The sequence below is a fragment of the Camelus ferus genome, chromosome 6, assembly GCF_009834535.1.
Source record: "Camelus ferus isolate YT-003-E chromosome 6, BCGSAC_Cfer_1.0, whole genome shotgun sequence".
In the NCBI taxonomy this organism is placed as follows: Eukaryota; Metazoa; Chordata; class Mammalia; order Artiodactyla; family Camelidae; genus Camelus; species Camelus ferus.
In genome coordinates this window covers 3452096-3467785 of record NC_045701.1, presented here as the reverse complement: position 1 = coordinate 3467785, position 15690 = coordinate 3452096, and the positions used below count along the sequence as shown (strand labels likewise).

Here is a 15690-nt window from a genome sequence, read left to right as displayed (position 1 = left end):
ACTTAGAAGTGTTCAAAAATAAGACATAATATGTCATATCTAATAGTGCAACTTTTACAGCTTAAAGCTTTGCTTTTTTTTTTTTCCAGAAAAGAAAGTTTCAAGTAATCTTGTTTCAACTTGTTAACATAAAGCTAACCAATTATTTTAGTGTTGTAGTACACCTACAGGTGAGCGTTTACAAATCTTGTTCTTTCACGAATATAGGTTTTTCTTTTCTTCTGAGCTTGTGTAAGGCAAGTGTGGAATAAAATTGCAGATACCTAGGGTAGCCGGGTGTAATTTCCCCTAAAAAGGATGTATCTATTTCCATTTCCACCAATGGCCTGTGTGCATGTTTCCATTGCTTCTCGTCCTTATTGGCCCTGGGTATGCTCAGACTTTAGTTTTTGCCCATCTAGTAATCATAAAATGATATCTTACAGTAGTTTTATTGTATATTCCTGATTGCTAATGAGGTTGAACATTTTTTTTTGAGTTTTTTTTTTTTATCATTCATGGTTTCTCTTCTATGAAATGCCTGTACTTGTATTTTGCCCCGTTGCCCTTTTCTACGTAATTATAATTTTTTTACACATGCCAGACTCTGAAGACTTTAGTAATTCTGTTAGTTATATGGTTGCACTCACCTCCCAGATTATGGCTTCCCTGTCCATTTTTATAGGGTCTCCTGGTGAACTGGTCTTACTTCCAAGGTTGTCAGATTGATCTCTATTCTGATTTGTACTTTTTGTGTGTTTTATTTAATAAATTCACTATCTCACGTTATTAAAGGAATTCTTTATTTTTTAAAGTTACGCCTTTCATATTTAAATCCTTGATTTATCCGGAACTGAATTTTTGTAAACAGGGTGAAGTATGGATCATTATGTAACTGCCGCCCCCTCCCCAATGATTGACAATCATCCAGCGCTATTTATTGACTGGTATTTAATGAGCGCAGCTTGATGAGTTTGGAGTTAAGTACAGACTTGTGAAACCATCACCACAATCAATGCCATAAACATTTTGTGCTTTCTGTTCTGTTCCATGGCTCTAATTTATCTATCCCTGAGCTAATATCACACATTCTAATAACTTTGGGTTTGTAATAAGACTTGAAATCTTGTAGGATTAGTCCCTCTCATTGGTTTTCTTTTCAGGAGTAAGTGGTATCCTTTGTTCTTCCGAAAATGTTTAGACTTGCCTTGTTGATTTCCATGAAAATCCCTATTGGATCTGAATTTAATCTGTATATAATTAGAATTGAATTTCATCTTACTCATGGACATGATTTGTCTCTCCATATGTTTAGGTCTTCTTTATTATTCAATAACATGTTAAAATATTCTACTAAAGATCTTGCACCTTTTGTTAATTTTTAAAATTTCATTTCCTAACTGTGCACTCCTGTTACATAGAAATGCAGTTGACTCTTGTATAGGATCTCATATCTGGCAACCTTACTTGACTCTCTCATTAACTCTAATAATTTGTATATAGGTTATTTTGAACTTTCTGTCTACACAATTTTTTCACCTCTACATTTCTGACATTTATACATTTTTCTTTTATTTTTTGAGCAGTTAGCAAATACAGTGTTGGTATTAAATACAATGCGAACTAGAACCTCTTTATCTTATGCCTGACTTTAGACTGCTTCTTGTTGGGGGAGATAGTTAGTGTTATTCATTAATTTTTTTTAATGGAGGTACTGGGGATTGAACCCAGGACCTCATGCGCACTGAGCACATGCTCTACCACTGAGCTATACCCTCCCCTGCTAAAGGGACTGCTTTTAAATGCTCCTCCATTGAGTATTTTTCTCGTGGTGTTTTTTTATCAGATGTTTGCTTATACTCTCAGTTTACTAAGTTTTTACTGCATCTATTAGGATGATTATATATACCTTTTCTCTTTTAAATAGTTAATGTGGTGAATGGCATTGATTGATTTACAAATGTTAAGCCAATCTTGCTTTCCTAGGATAAGCTCAGGCTGCTGTGACAAAATAGCATAAGCGGGGTGACTCAAAACAACAGAAATTTATTTCTCACAGTGCTGGAGGCTCTAAGTCTGAGATCAGGGTGCCAACGTGATTCTGGTTCTGGTAAGGGCCCTCCCTCCCAGGTTTCAAAGAGCTAGCTGACTTGTGTCCTTACAGCACCGTGGCCTCCTCTCGCAAGGGCACTAATCCGATCCATGAGGGCTTCACCCTTACAGTTTAATTACTCCCAGAGACCCCATCTCTTAAACCATCACATCGGAATTAGGGTTTCAATATAGGAAACTCGTGGGAGGAACACAAATATTCAGTCCACTGCAAAGCCGAACTCGGTCATATCATTTTCTTTAATTAAGATAGTTGATTTACAATATTATATTAGTTTCAGGTGTACTTAGTGACTCAACATTTTTGTAGATTATACTGCATTTAAAGTTATTAATAAAATGTTGGCTATATTCCCCATGCTGTCCAGTGTATCCTTGTTGCTTATTTATTCTATACATACTAGCTTGAATCTCTTAATTCCCTGCTCCTACATCGCCCCTCCCCGCTTCCCTCGCCCCACTGGTAACCACTAGTTTGTATGTGAGTCTGTTTCTGTTTTGTTATATTAATTGTTTGCTTTATTTTTTAGATTCCACATATAAGTGATAACACACAGTATTTGTCTCTCTCTGACTGACTTATTTCACTAAGCATAACCCCCTCCAAGTCTATCCATGTTGTTGCAAATGGTAAAATTTCACTCTAGGCCTGACCCTTTGCTAGGGATTTATGTCTTTATTAGTTATAGACATTCAGGTTTTCTATTTTTTTTTTCTTGAGTCAGTCTAAGAGAAATACGGGTACATAGATAATATATTTTCTGCAGTTTTAAAATTTATTGGCACACAGTTGGGCATCATAGTCTGTTTTAAGTCTCTGGTATCTCTACTGCTATGTCCCTTTTTTCATTCCCAACATCATTTATCCCTTCTATTTTTCTGATCTTATAAATCTTGTGCTCCATTTTATTATTTTTCTTTTTCAGAGAACTACCTTTGGAGTTTTATCTTCCACTCCAGCGTATCTTTTCCTTCCTCACTAATTTCTGCTTCTATCTCCAATCTACTTTTCTGTTTACTTTCTCTCCAGTTTTTCTATTGCTTCAAGAGGAATTTTCATGGCACTCAACAAGCTGATTTTAATACTATTTTGGAAAAGGAAAAGATGCAGACTCTCCCTTTCCAGTCTCTTACCGTGGTGATTTTAAGTCACCACACCTGGTTTCAAATGGTCTGCTAGCTGTTACTCTTATCCCTGTGGCTTGGCTTTCCTCTCAGACTAGAAGCTTCCCTCCCCAGCCAAAGCCTTTGTCTTACCCGTCCTATAGCCCCTGGCCGGGACTGAGAAAACAGTAGGTCCCAGGAAATGGGGGGGGGGGGGTGCGGGGGAAGACAGTCTCCCATGGCAATCTTCTCTGTGAGAAAATGGAGGTAAATATCTGTCTGCCTGCCTCACAAGGTGTGATGGGAAGCAGATGAGAGGATGGATGCAAAAAGGAGATGTTTAAAGTGCTACGCAAAATAAAACATTGTTCTAATCTTCCAAAACTAACCAGTAGCTCAGGGGCTTCCTGTGGCGACCCTCCCCGTGTCTTCAGTAACAGGCATGACCTGCTTGAGAAAGACAGAGGCAAATAAAACCAGAACCCAGGTCAGAAACACACAGAGACATACTCACGGTCACACCTACCCCCACCCTGCCCCAGCCCCACATTTACTCCAAACTCTGGAGGCTTAAGAGCCAATGGTGGCTTCCACACTGAAGCATCGCTGAGCAGCCAGAACTGTGGGTGCTGCTCTGGCTGCACCATGTCACCGGCAAACAGCACCTCAAGGATGCTAAGGATGAAGTTGGGCTGCACCCCTCAGGCCTGCCAGCCCTGTGCTTACCCAGCCTCAAGGCTGAAGAAGGAGCCCAGAGTCAGCAACAGAGACATCAGTGGTTTAATGGATGAGGGAAGCAAGGTCCTGGAGCAACACCCCACGGTGTGCGGCAGACGGCAGGCAGGATGTGGCCACAGTCTTCGATCCCCGGGGGGAGAAGGAGGTTACCAGTTATAGAGGGAACTGACGTCAGCTTGGCTCATCGGTTACCAGGGAAACCTGCAGAGGAACATGCCCCTCACTGCCTCTTTGATAAGCTATCATGGTGGAGACAAGTCCTGATCTAAAGATTAAAACAGTCACTGGCTGGGGCTGGGGGCAATCTGCAGGCATTTACTGATTAAGCTCTATGGTTAAGGTCAGTCAGGTGAGTAGGGTGTAGGTGAAGCAGGGACTGGCGAGCAGGGGATGTGCCGAGAGCAAGAGGGCACCCATATTGGGTGGCCTGGTCCTGCAGACGGGGACCTCCGCTCAGTGATGGGGCCTTGCTTTGGGTGTCTTCAGGGCGTGAAGGGATCCCTCCTCTGGCCTCAGCCTGCCGCATAACTGAGAGGGCAGCCCCGCTCCTCTCTCTGCTTCCTCAGGGCCCAAATCTGCACCATTTGAGGTGGGGACCCCTCAGAGCCCAGAACCCCCTGGGTTCTCACACCTGCAAGTGCCAGCTGCCTTTCCTTTCAGAGCCCACCCTCAAAACCCCTTCCCCATCCTGCCTTTCTACGCGCAGCCCCGGAATGGTCTCCAGAACACATAGGGATTCCAGGTACACCACTTTTCCAGAACAATTGAGTTGTTGTCTAGGGGAGCCCCTTCCCCACCATGAAGAAGCCTCTCCAACTCCTCAAGGGTAATTCACCTCCTGAAGTGACACAGGGGATTTTCTGACCCTTTCTTTTGATGAAGAGACCAAAACCCTCTCAAGCTGGGTCTCTCGCAGGGCTCCTGTCAGCCTCCATTCATTCATCCCATGAAAATTCCTGAGACTTGCATCAAAAGACCCAAAGTACTAGCTCTTCTCATGAACCCCACATATTGAAAAAGTTTTGCCTACTGCATTTATCAAGAATTTAGTCATTTCTCTATTTGTAATTAATCGAAAGCATATTGACCCACCCACTTGAATTGTGATCAGCATGAGGAGACCAGAGTCCCCTCCCAGAGCCCGGGGAGGAGGGGGTGGTGGAGAAGGCACAGCCGGGGACATGTCGGAGCAGCTCCGGACTCCCGACCACCTTCTCCAGCTGTCAGGTGGCCTCAGCCCCAGCCTGGGAACCTTGGGTCAGTAATTGCTGACTGCAGGGCAGACAACAGTTGGAGCAGCAGGGTAGTGATAAGAGCATGAAACTGGGCGGGGAGATGTGGGTTCTGGTCCCCACTCTGCCGCTAACTGGAGGAGGTCAGTTGTGAGAACTGTCAAAAGTCCAGAAATAGCAAAAGTAAAACCACCAAACCAATAAATAGTATTTAGTAAGAGTTTATTGTGCATATAAAAACAGTTCACGAATGGGGAGCTTCTGAATTCAAAGACTGATGTGAAGCTCAGTAGCGTGAAGTTACAGGACGGCTTATAAAGTGAAAATGAGAAAGTTATTAACCTTTACAGTCGCTGGTTATTACAATGGGGTTTCCAGATGGCAGGGGATTGGCTTCGAGGGATTATCTCAAACCATTTTTAAGAAGATGACTAAAGTGTCTTTTATGATTGTCAGAGGCATTAACAAGAAATAAGCAACAAAATGAAAGTAAAAAATTTAAAAATAAAAGAAGGGAGAGTATAGCTCAGTGGTAGAGTGCGTGCTTACCACGCACAAGGTCCTGGGTTCAATCCCCAGTACCTCCATTAAAAATAAACAAATAAAACTATCTCCCCTCAAAATAAAAAAAATTTTTAAATGAAAAAAAAAAAAAACACTTAAACTTAAAAAAAAAAAGAGAAAGAACCTAAGTTAAGTTGCACTTACCTTCATGAAATAAACTGGATTTAGTTTTGCTCACAGGGCTTATACGGTTTTATCTGCTCTGGGAATTCTCAAGTCCGGTTTCCATTTTGTATTTAATTTTAATAGTATCCTCTGTGGGGCTTGGGCCCCCCCATTTGTCAGGGGAGGGCCTGAGTTTGATAATCTCTACATTTTCGTCCAGGCTCTGACATTTTATGATGCTAAGCTCCAGGCTCAGGGGAGTGGAGATAACAGTGTGACAGAAACAAACAGCACAGATCAGAACGGCCCCTGCCTTCAGTGACACAGCTGATCCACTACGCCCAGCCCAACTGAGGCGCCCCGCCCTGTGGGGATGAAAGATGCGGGGGAGGGGGGCTGCATGGTTACGCCCAGATGGCCAGGCTGGACACGCCGGTGCACGCCCACACACACACACACACACACGTGCGCGTGCAAACACACACATGCCCAAATATGCCGATCCACATACACCTCCACACCGGCATGCACACACCACGCTCATCCCAAGTGCTGCGTGCTACACAGCACCGCCAAGTCTGGGGACCTACCCACTTCTCTGCCTTTGGTCACCAGCTACCATTTCTTGGGGTCTGTCTGTGAGGCTGGGTATGGGGCATCATGCTGGCTCCTAAGCTTCCTTTCCCTCGCAGAGTCATTGAGAGATTCAAGTGAAATATCAGAACAAGAATAGTGCTTTGGAAAACAAACATATGTGCCTAATGATGGGGAGTGGTGTTGGGGTTCACCCACATTAAAGCTGAAAGGCAGTGTGGTACAGTGATCGTCACCCAGGCACTGGAGCCACACCACCTGGGGTCTGAGCCTAGCTCTTCTACTTCCTAGCTGTGTGACCTCAAGCAAGTCACTTAACTTCTGTGTGCCTCAGATACTTCATCTATGAGCAGGCATGATGATAGTAATATCCACCTCATTAAGTTTAGTTTTACGTGTGTCATCATGGGTGCTTGGCCTCTAGTCTGTGCTCTGTGAGGAGGCTATCACCCATTGCTAAAATCAGGCACTGGTTTTTGGGGGAAAAAAAAAATCAGGAACTGGCCCATTCCATTGATCTAAATCAAAACAAAAGGGAAAAAAAAAAAAAAAAAGAGAATCTCATCTCAGTTCAGAGAGCAGGAGGAATATGAAAAGAGGTAATGTTTCATCTTTAATTAAAATTTTTTCCATGCTAAGTATTTTTATGCATGTGTTTTATTTTTATTACCTGACCATTTCATTATTGTGCGATTACTTATTGCTTTGTGATTTAGACTTTTTAAACATTTAATGTTCTTGAATAAATCACACATGCACTGGCCACAATATTTGCAACGCTCCCCACCCTGCCTGCATCGCGTGCCCACTTTGGGCGGGAGCAAAGGGTGGGGACTTGAGGGGGGATTTGGCCCGGGGGCTGCAGGTTCACTCCCAGCACTGGCTCCCGGGCCACTGTCCAGCCTGGGTGAGGAGGACTAAAAGGTCAGAAGGGCAAGTGCGTGGGAAAGAGGGGTTAGGAAGATGGACAGGGACCAGGGGACAGGGAGAAGATAGGACACGGAGAAAGTGAAGAAGGAAGCTAGGTCAGAAAACAGATCGTTCCAACCTGAAAGAACAATATCTAAAGAGTAAATCCTTTTAAAATCAGCTAAGCTCAAGATGGGGCTTGCTGGTGTTGAATTAGGCGTTTACTGATGGGCACAATTCCCAGGATCCTCTGTCTGATCCTCAGAGCAGCCTTGGGAGAGAAGGAAGGTGCCCGTGCAAGACAGAAACAGCCCCAGTCCTCTCACGGTCTGACGGCGGGGAGTAAGGATGCACAGTCGCTCAGGCCCAGGGCCCCAGGGCCCCAGGCCCCAGCAAGTCCTCTCGTTCCTACTCTAGAGAACACACTGATGAATATGGGCAGGCGGCGCAAGGATGTCCACTGCAGCATCAAAAATTGGAAACAGAAAATATAAATGGCATTATTTAGTACACCATGTATTTGACTTCTCTGCGTATGAAAGTCTACAATTACCTGAAAAAAGATCTAGGAAGATATCACGCCAAGCTGACAACGATTGCCCCAGGAGGGGGAACGGGCTTGGGGCAATGGAGAGAGGACCACCATCATATTTTATTTTTTAACAAGGAGGATGTTTTTGTGTGTTGCTTTGAGTTAAATTAATTTTTAAAAGTTAAAGGCATGATGCTGCTTGAAGAAGAACCAAATTGATCTAGAGGGAGGAGGGGTTTGAGCAAGAATAAGAGAAAATCCAACAGAGATTGGAGTTGGGGAGAGAAAGAAGAGGGGTTTGCAGGTGATGGTGGAGCCCGGAGATGACAAGGAGAAAGGAGACGGGCAAAGAGAACATTTTGGGCTCTTTATATGAGGTGTGATCTAACTGAGTCTCTGATGCCTCCCAGACTGTTCAGTGAAGACTTAAACAACGTTTTGATTTGTTTTTGTTTTGGGGTTTATTTATTCATTTTAATGGAGGCACTGGGGGTTGAACCCAGGACCTCTTGCATGCCAGGCACAGGCTCTATCACTGAGCTATACCTTCACCTACAACTTGCTTTTGGATATTGGACTTTTCTTTCAAATGTAAAGCTGAGCTTGACCACAGGGCGGACTGGTTTTATTTGGGTTACACCTCACTTGGCAGACATTTATGGAGCACCTACTGTGGGCACTGGGCTGGCCCGGGATGTACGGGGGTCGGGAATCACTCCACAGTGGCGGCTACACTGAGACACGTCATGGAATGAAGCAGAAACACAGGCTGTGAAAGCAGAAAGAGAGAGGAGCCTTGGTTCTGTGCCAGAGTCATGCTGGCCTCATGGAGGCAGAGACCTGGGTGGTGGGCCTTGGTGCAAACGTAGAAACGTTCCAGACACGAAGAACTGGGGGAATGCCTCTCAGGCTGTGATGGGTGGGCTTCTTTCCAAGGTTCAAGGTTGCAACCTGTGGGGGTGGATGAGTCCCAGAGAGCGAGCATCTCCGTGCGGACAGCGCCCCCGCGCGGAACCTTTCACACTCCTTCCCTTCCAAGCCGGGCTGAGAACCAGCATTGTCCTTGGAGCTGGAAATCCTGGGTCCCTTGCCCAAAACAGCTGGCATCATAGGCCTCCAGACGTGACGCCGTACAAAGGACACTCTAAATGGTCAGCAGGAAACATAAGACAAATCCACACTGGGGGCCACTCTGCAAGACAACCAACCTTGTCCCTTCAGAAATGTCCGAGTCAGGGAAAACAGGAAAGGCTGGGGCTGTTCTGGGAGAGGGGAGAGCAGAGAGACATGATGCCCAAGGGGGTGGGTGAGTCTTGGCTGGATCCTGGATGGAGGAAACACGGACGAGGCAGACGCTGTTGGCACAACTGGGGACATCTGATAATGGACTATATATTAGGTAACAGTTTTGGATCTTTTTTTCTTTAAATGATGGAAATGAAAAGAACATTTGCAATATTTCCCTGGGGGTGGGAGGACAGGGGTGGGTGGGAAGAATCTATTATTTTACAAGGAAAACAAATGCCTGGGTTCCAGTCCTGGCCCTGTCACTTCCTGCCTGGGATATAAGTGGAACCAGTTTTTGCAACCACTTGGATACTGGTTTGCATACCACCCGGGAAATGGGCTACGGTAGTGTGGACGTGGTGTGGCTCTTGAGGGCACACAGAAGCTGTGGCCGGTGGGTTAATTCACTTCAGCCGCCCAGGAAGGCTTACTGGAGACCCAGCCGCGCAGGAAGCATCCGCTGAGTCAGGCCCTCTGGGGCTCCTTCCCCCTGTGTGGGAGAGGCAGGCTCGAGGGTCTGCACCCCTTTGCTTCCTTCCCCCACCCCACCTCACCCTTCTCCCCACCAGCCCCAACCCCAGGATAGGTGCAGCAAGATTTATCCACCACAGGGTGCTGCCTGGAAATTTAGCTTAGATCTCCTTTGTTGGTTTCCAGCAAATTAAAATTTGTCTTTCAGGGAGGAAATGAGGGGGTTGGGCTGTTTTGTTTTTTTTTTTCCTTCCTCTTAATGGGCCCTGATGAAGGAAATGAATGCGGGGAAGGGATCAGAAATACGATCCACCACTCGCCGGCTCGGAAAGGTCTGGGGGCTCCCTGTGCCCCCAGAGGGGGCAGCTGGGCACAGTGTGTTTTATTATATAATTAACCTTGACCCTTCTGGGTTCAAAGAGAGAGGTTAGCTGGAAATAAATCAATAGTCTGGTCTGGTCACTTCAAAGGTTTCAGAACCCGCTGGAAAATTCCACGTTGGTTCAGTGTGTAAATTGGAGTAGGGTGTGCAATTCTTTTTGAAAGGTGGGGAGAGGGGTGGTTAGGTCTAAAATTGAAATGAATTGTGTATCCACTTCCTTTAATCAAGCAATCAGGAGTCTTTATTGTATGTCTCGCTGGGGTGGGGAGCCGATGGGTACGTCTGAAAGAAAACACTGTGTGACCTCTATGTGGCCACTGGGCCTGGCTTGAGGACAATAGACATCTCCCCAAGCTTAGCAAGCACCTCCCCTCCCCAGCAGGGCACAGCTTTATTCCGACATGTCTGGAGTTCTTAGACTCACCCAACCATCACCGTCATGATGCACAGCATTTACTGAGTGCTTGCTGTGGACCACGTGCCAGGAACTTACCAGTTATTTTCTCATTTGATCCTCATAACAACCCAATTAGATAAGGACCATTATTATCTCGATTACAGATGAGGAAATTGAGCTTCAGAGGGGCGAAAAAGCAAGTCCAGAAGTTTTCAAAGTCTGTTTCCACACCAGGGCTCAAGGAATGAAAAGACGGAAGGAAGAATGCAAATTACGCCGTCTCCAGTCTCTACCTGCGTTTCCCTGAAGCTGTTGGAAGGTGAATGGAGCTGGTTTCTCTTTAAGTCTCTCCCAGCTTCATCTCTAGTTCACCTTTCATCTCTCGCTCCTTCTCTTTCTCCCTCCTCCCTCTTTGCTTTCCTGCTTTCTTTCCACCAGCATTTACTGAATACTTAGTGCTGCTCCACGCCTGCACTGGTGGGTCATTAAAGGATACAAGCCACCGTGTCCATCCGTAGCAAGGTCACATCCTAAGTCCTCTGAGCGGGCATGACCCACACACATCATGTGCGTTTTGTGCTACGGAAGGAAATCACTCTGTATGAGAGGACGCAAAGGAAGGGCAAGGGCTGGAGAGGTGGTTCTGGTCGGAGAGGATCAGGGAGGATCTGGAGGAGGTGATGTTTGGAAGGATCTGGAAAGAAGGAATGGTCATACAGTATCATTCCAGGCTGAAGGAACCACTTGCAGAAAGGCCTGGAGACACCCCTGCCTGGTTGGTGTGTTTCAGAGAAGCCATGAGCCCCGCTTGGAGGACTGGCGTGGATGACAGGGGCAGAAAATGAAGCTCTGCTCCGATTAATCATAATGATAGCAAGCACGGTCCAGTGCTTTACATAACTGACTTCTTTACTGCTCACGACAACTTATGAAGTGCGTGATATGCTTGTTCATAGTTTATGGAGGAGAAAATGATGGCACCAGAGGATGGGGATGTCCACTGGGTCACACAGCCAGACAGCGGCTGAGCAGGAACTACCAACCTGAGCCCATGCTCTTAACCACTGGGTGCACAGTCTCTCGTGAGGGGGCTTTGCATGCCAGGCTAAAGGCATTGGACTGCTCTGGGGGCAGTGGGAGCTACGGCAGGTTCCTGACCCAACATGCATTTTAGGACATGCCCGAACTCCTTAATCCTCTTTTCCAGGGTCTGACATTCCTGGGTCACTCCTCAATATTCAAAAAGAAAATGTCCATTTCAACCAATTTAGACCACTCTTTCTCTTCAAAATCTTCCTTTTTTTTTTCTTTAACTTAATTTTATTGTTATTTGGGGAGGGGAGGGAGATAATTAGGTTTATTTATTTAGTGGCGATACCGGGGATTGAACCGAGGGTCTTGTGCATGCTAAGCATGCGCTCTACCACTTGAGCTATACCATCCCCCTCAGTATCTTCCTTAATCCTGGCCTTCAGTGTTTTCTTCTGCTTCCTCAGCTTGCCGGTATTGGATAAACTGCAGTTATTTTAATTCAAGCCTATACTGTCGGCTCACTGAGGGCTGGGTCTATCTTTCCTACATGGGGCGGCAGCTCATCTTAACTGCTAACTTCAATCAGACTTGGGTAGAGATCAGGCTTTAAATCCCTGGAACTGTAATCCTCGCCAACTCCACAGGGTGGCAGCAAAACCCTCCAGCCACAGCCCTTCTCCCGGGAGCAAGGAGACTGCAGGCTTGGCTCCTGCGTCCAGAGGCTCCCTCCGCTCCAGGGAGGCCAGGCCGTGTGCAGAGGTCCCGTCAAGCTCTCTTTCTTCTTTATCCCGCTCACTCCCTCCTCCGTTGTGGGTCGCTTTGCTCTGCCCACCCCAGGCTCTCTACCTGTAATAATGGTATCATTTGAACACTTAAACTGCACTCTTCACATCGAGTCTTCTCAGGAACTTTTAAAAAAATTATTATTTTTAGGAGGTGCTGGGATTTGAACCCAGGAGCTCGCTCATGTTAAGCATACGGTCTACCACTGAGCTACATTGTCCCCACCCCTCACTGGGAACTTTTTTCTTATGACAGCTTTTTCAAGCCGTAATTCACATACCACACAACGCACCCATTACAGTGTGCAATTCAATTGTTTTTGATATAACCAGAGTTGTGCAACCATCACCACAATCAATTTTATAACACCTCCAAGAGAAACTCTGTACCCATTAGCAGTTACTCCCCACCCTCCCCCGCCCCAGCTCCCAGCTCCCAGCTCCCAGCCCTCCTCCACACCCCCACCCCTGCCCCCAACTACTAATGTACTTTTGTCTCTATAGATTTGCTTATTCTGGACATTTCATATAAATAGAATCATAGAATATATGGTCTTTTGTAACTGACTTCTTTCACTTAGCATAATGTTTTTGAAGTTTATCCATTTTACCGCTAAGTAAAACTGTTGTATGGTTATACACTATGTTTCTCCATTCATCAGCATTCAGGTTGTTTCCACACTTTATCTCCGACGGGTAACGCAGCTACGAACAGTGGTGTGTGTACAAGTTTTTGTAAAAACATATGTTTTCATTTTTCTTGAGTATACACCTAGAAATGGAACTTCTGGGTCACATAGTAACTGTTCAGCCTTTTGAGAAACTGACGGGTTGTTTTTCACAGCAGTTGCACTCATCTTCATTCCGACCAGCGGCATGTAAGCGTTTCAGTTTCTCCACATCCTCAACAACACTTGATATTATCTAACTTTCTGATTCCAGCCATCATCGTGGGAGTGAAATCCAGCCATCCTCGTGGGAGTGAAATGGTGTCTCATTGTGTTTTTACTTTTTTTTTCTTTTATGTGCTTATTGGCCATTGGTGTCTCTTCTCTGGAGAAATGTCAGTTCAGATCCTTTGCCCATTTTTATATTGGGATATTATCTTTTTATTATTGAGTTGTCCTTATGACTGAGTTATAAGGGTTCTTTAAACATTCTAGGTACAAGTCCCTTATCAGAGATAGGATTTGCAAATATTTTCTCCCATTCTGTGGTTGTCTTGGCATGTTCTTCATGGTGTCATTTTGTGCCAACTTTGCACACAAGTTTTTAATTTTGATGGTGTTCAGTATCTATTTTTTCTTTAGTTGCTTGTTTGTTTGGCATCATATCAAAGAACCTGTTGCCTAATCCAGAGTCAGGCCGGGCCGTGGGCATTTTGGAGCGATGGCAGGGCGAGACCTGCATCATGACAGTTGGGTTCATGGCACAGGGTGACCAACAGGCAGTCGTGTCCTTGGGAGCACCAATTCCAGCTACATCTCTCTTGATCTCGAGGAGCAAGGCCCTACTCTTCCTGGTCATCCTGGCTCCTCCCTGGGCCCTCCTCTCAGCCTCTCCTCCCCCACCTCCCTGCCCCAAATGGCTCCGCACCAGTCCTGTAGTAACTCTCTGTGGGAGAGGCAGGGTCTAGATGGCCCACTCCCTGACTCTGGCCTGAGCTCAGAGTTCGGGACAGCAACCCCATCCTTGGTTGCTCCCCCAGTTCCTGCTGCGCCCAGACTCCCGCCCAGTCCTGAGCAGGGTGACTAACCTCCTCACTGCCCCACCGGGTCTCCAGGTCCTGCCTTCGCATGCACACACGCCACTCCCCATTCTTCTCCCTCCTGCTCCCTCTGGGCTCTGGAGCTCAGTCCAGTGCAGAGTCTGCCTGTGGCCTGGCTGGGCTGAGGGGACAGGGTTCCAGGTGGGGTGTGGCTGTTGTGGGTTCCAGCCCTGACTGTGCCTCTAACTTCCCTGTGAACTTGGGTGAATCCTGCACCTCGTGGCTCTTGGTTGCCATGTCTCCTATGAGAGGGTCAGTGGTCCCTTCCAGCTCTTGTCATTCTGGGCTTTACCACCCCGGGCAGATGGGGCTCTCAGGCTGGCTCCCCTTGGCCCTTCACCTGTCACAGCCCCAGCAGAGGGAGCAGGCAGCGGAGAAGCCCCTTGCCAGGTGTTCCCAGGGGCCTGGTCCCCCCTCCCTGTGACCTCAGGATTGCCCCCATCCCGACCAATCTTCACTAATCACAGGGATAGGACCCACGAACAGGGCTTGGCGTAGGAGTTGGGAGCACTCCCTGTCTTCCTGCCGCCCCTCCCATCACACGCCAGGGCCTCTGGGGGAGCTTTCCCGCCGCCCAGCCTCCCAGCTGACGGTGGTTCCATGCCCGGCGTCCCCCCAAAGTGGTCCTGTGGTTGAACATGTCCACAACTTTTTTGCCTCTACTCCCATCAAAAAGTGGAATCTAATTCATCTCCCTGGAATATGCCGGCCTTAGCAATTTGCTTCTCATGAGTAGAACGTGGCAGTGACACTGTGGGACGTCCAGGGCCAGGTTCTAAATGATGACGCAGTTTCTGCCTGGCTCTCTTTCTCAGGATGCTGGTCCCTGGGCCCCAGCCACCAGGCTGCGGGGAAGCCCAGGCACGTGGAGAGGCCACATGCAGCTGTCGGGACCGACAGCCAGCATTGGCCACCAGACAGGAGACCAGTGAGCCTTCAGATGATTCCAGCCCCCAGGCTTCACGCCGCCTCAGCTGATGCCCGTGGAGCAGAGACATCTGGCCCCGCCGAGCCCTGCCTGCCCCAACCACAGATTTGTGAGCAAAAGAAATGTCAGGTTAAACCACTATGTTGTGGGGTGGTTTGTTACCGAGCATCAGATAATTGGAGCAGGCTGCTGCTGGATTCTGCCCAAAGATAGTGTGTGTGTAGGGGTGGGGTGAGGTGGGGGGTGTCTTCAGCCTGCAGCAGCCACTGGGTGATTTGAGATCTCAGGACCCATGTTCCAGCCGGGCCACTCAGCTTTGATACCAATTTCTGCTAAACTTCCTAACTGGAACCCCACTTCTCCTGGTACCTTAGCCCAGTTCATGGCCTTGCTAGAACAGGCCCTGCCTATATTTGCATGTGATTCGTGGGCAATTTCCATGTATCTACATGGGTCATGTTAGGTGGCTCTTAAATGTTTCTGGGCCCCTCCCTAGGGGAGGTACTACCATCTTGGACTCTTGGAGGGGACAGGGGCACTGGGGGTTAGCTGGCCCGCTCTCCCACCCCACCACTGCCTGCTCCAACAGATGACAAACCCATCACCCCGCCATGTGGATGAAGAATTCCTGTGTTTGTGAAGTTCTGTGTAAAGAGAGGTGAGGCATTAAGTCTATATGTGGGCTTAGTTCTTTCCTTTGGGGGGAAAAAAAGTCAAGACAAGTCAACCAGTTTCCCGCAGGACTCAGGACAGCTACCACTGCAGCCTCAGGCT

General features: G+C 47.1%; 1 long non-coding RNA gene and 1 other non-coding gene across 2 annotated transcripts; both read left to right on the top strand.

Moving 5' to 3' along the window:
* The first annotated feature begins 5679 nt into the window (after nt 1-5679).
* Nucleotides 5680-5752, top strand: TRNAG-ACC. Its single transcript has one exon. It is a non-coding gene; the product is annotated as a tRNA-Gly (tRNA).
* Nucleotides 5753-9175: 3423 nt separating this feature from the next.
* LOC116664470 lies at nt 9176-15010 on the top strand. The gene is made up of 3 exons (XR_004320991.1): nt 9176-9268; nt 10571-10725; nt 14804-15010. It is a non-coding gene; the product is annotated as an uncharacterized LOC116664470 (long non-coding RNA).
* Nucleotides 15011-15690: the final 680 nt, after the last annotated feature.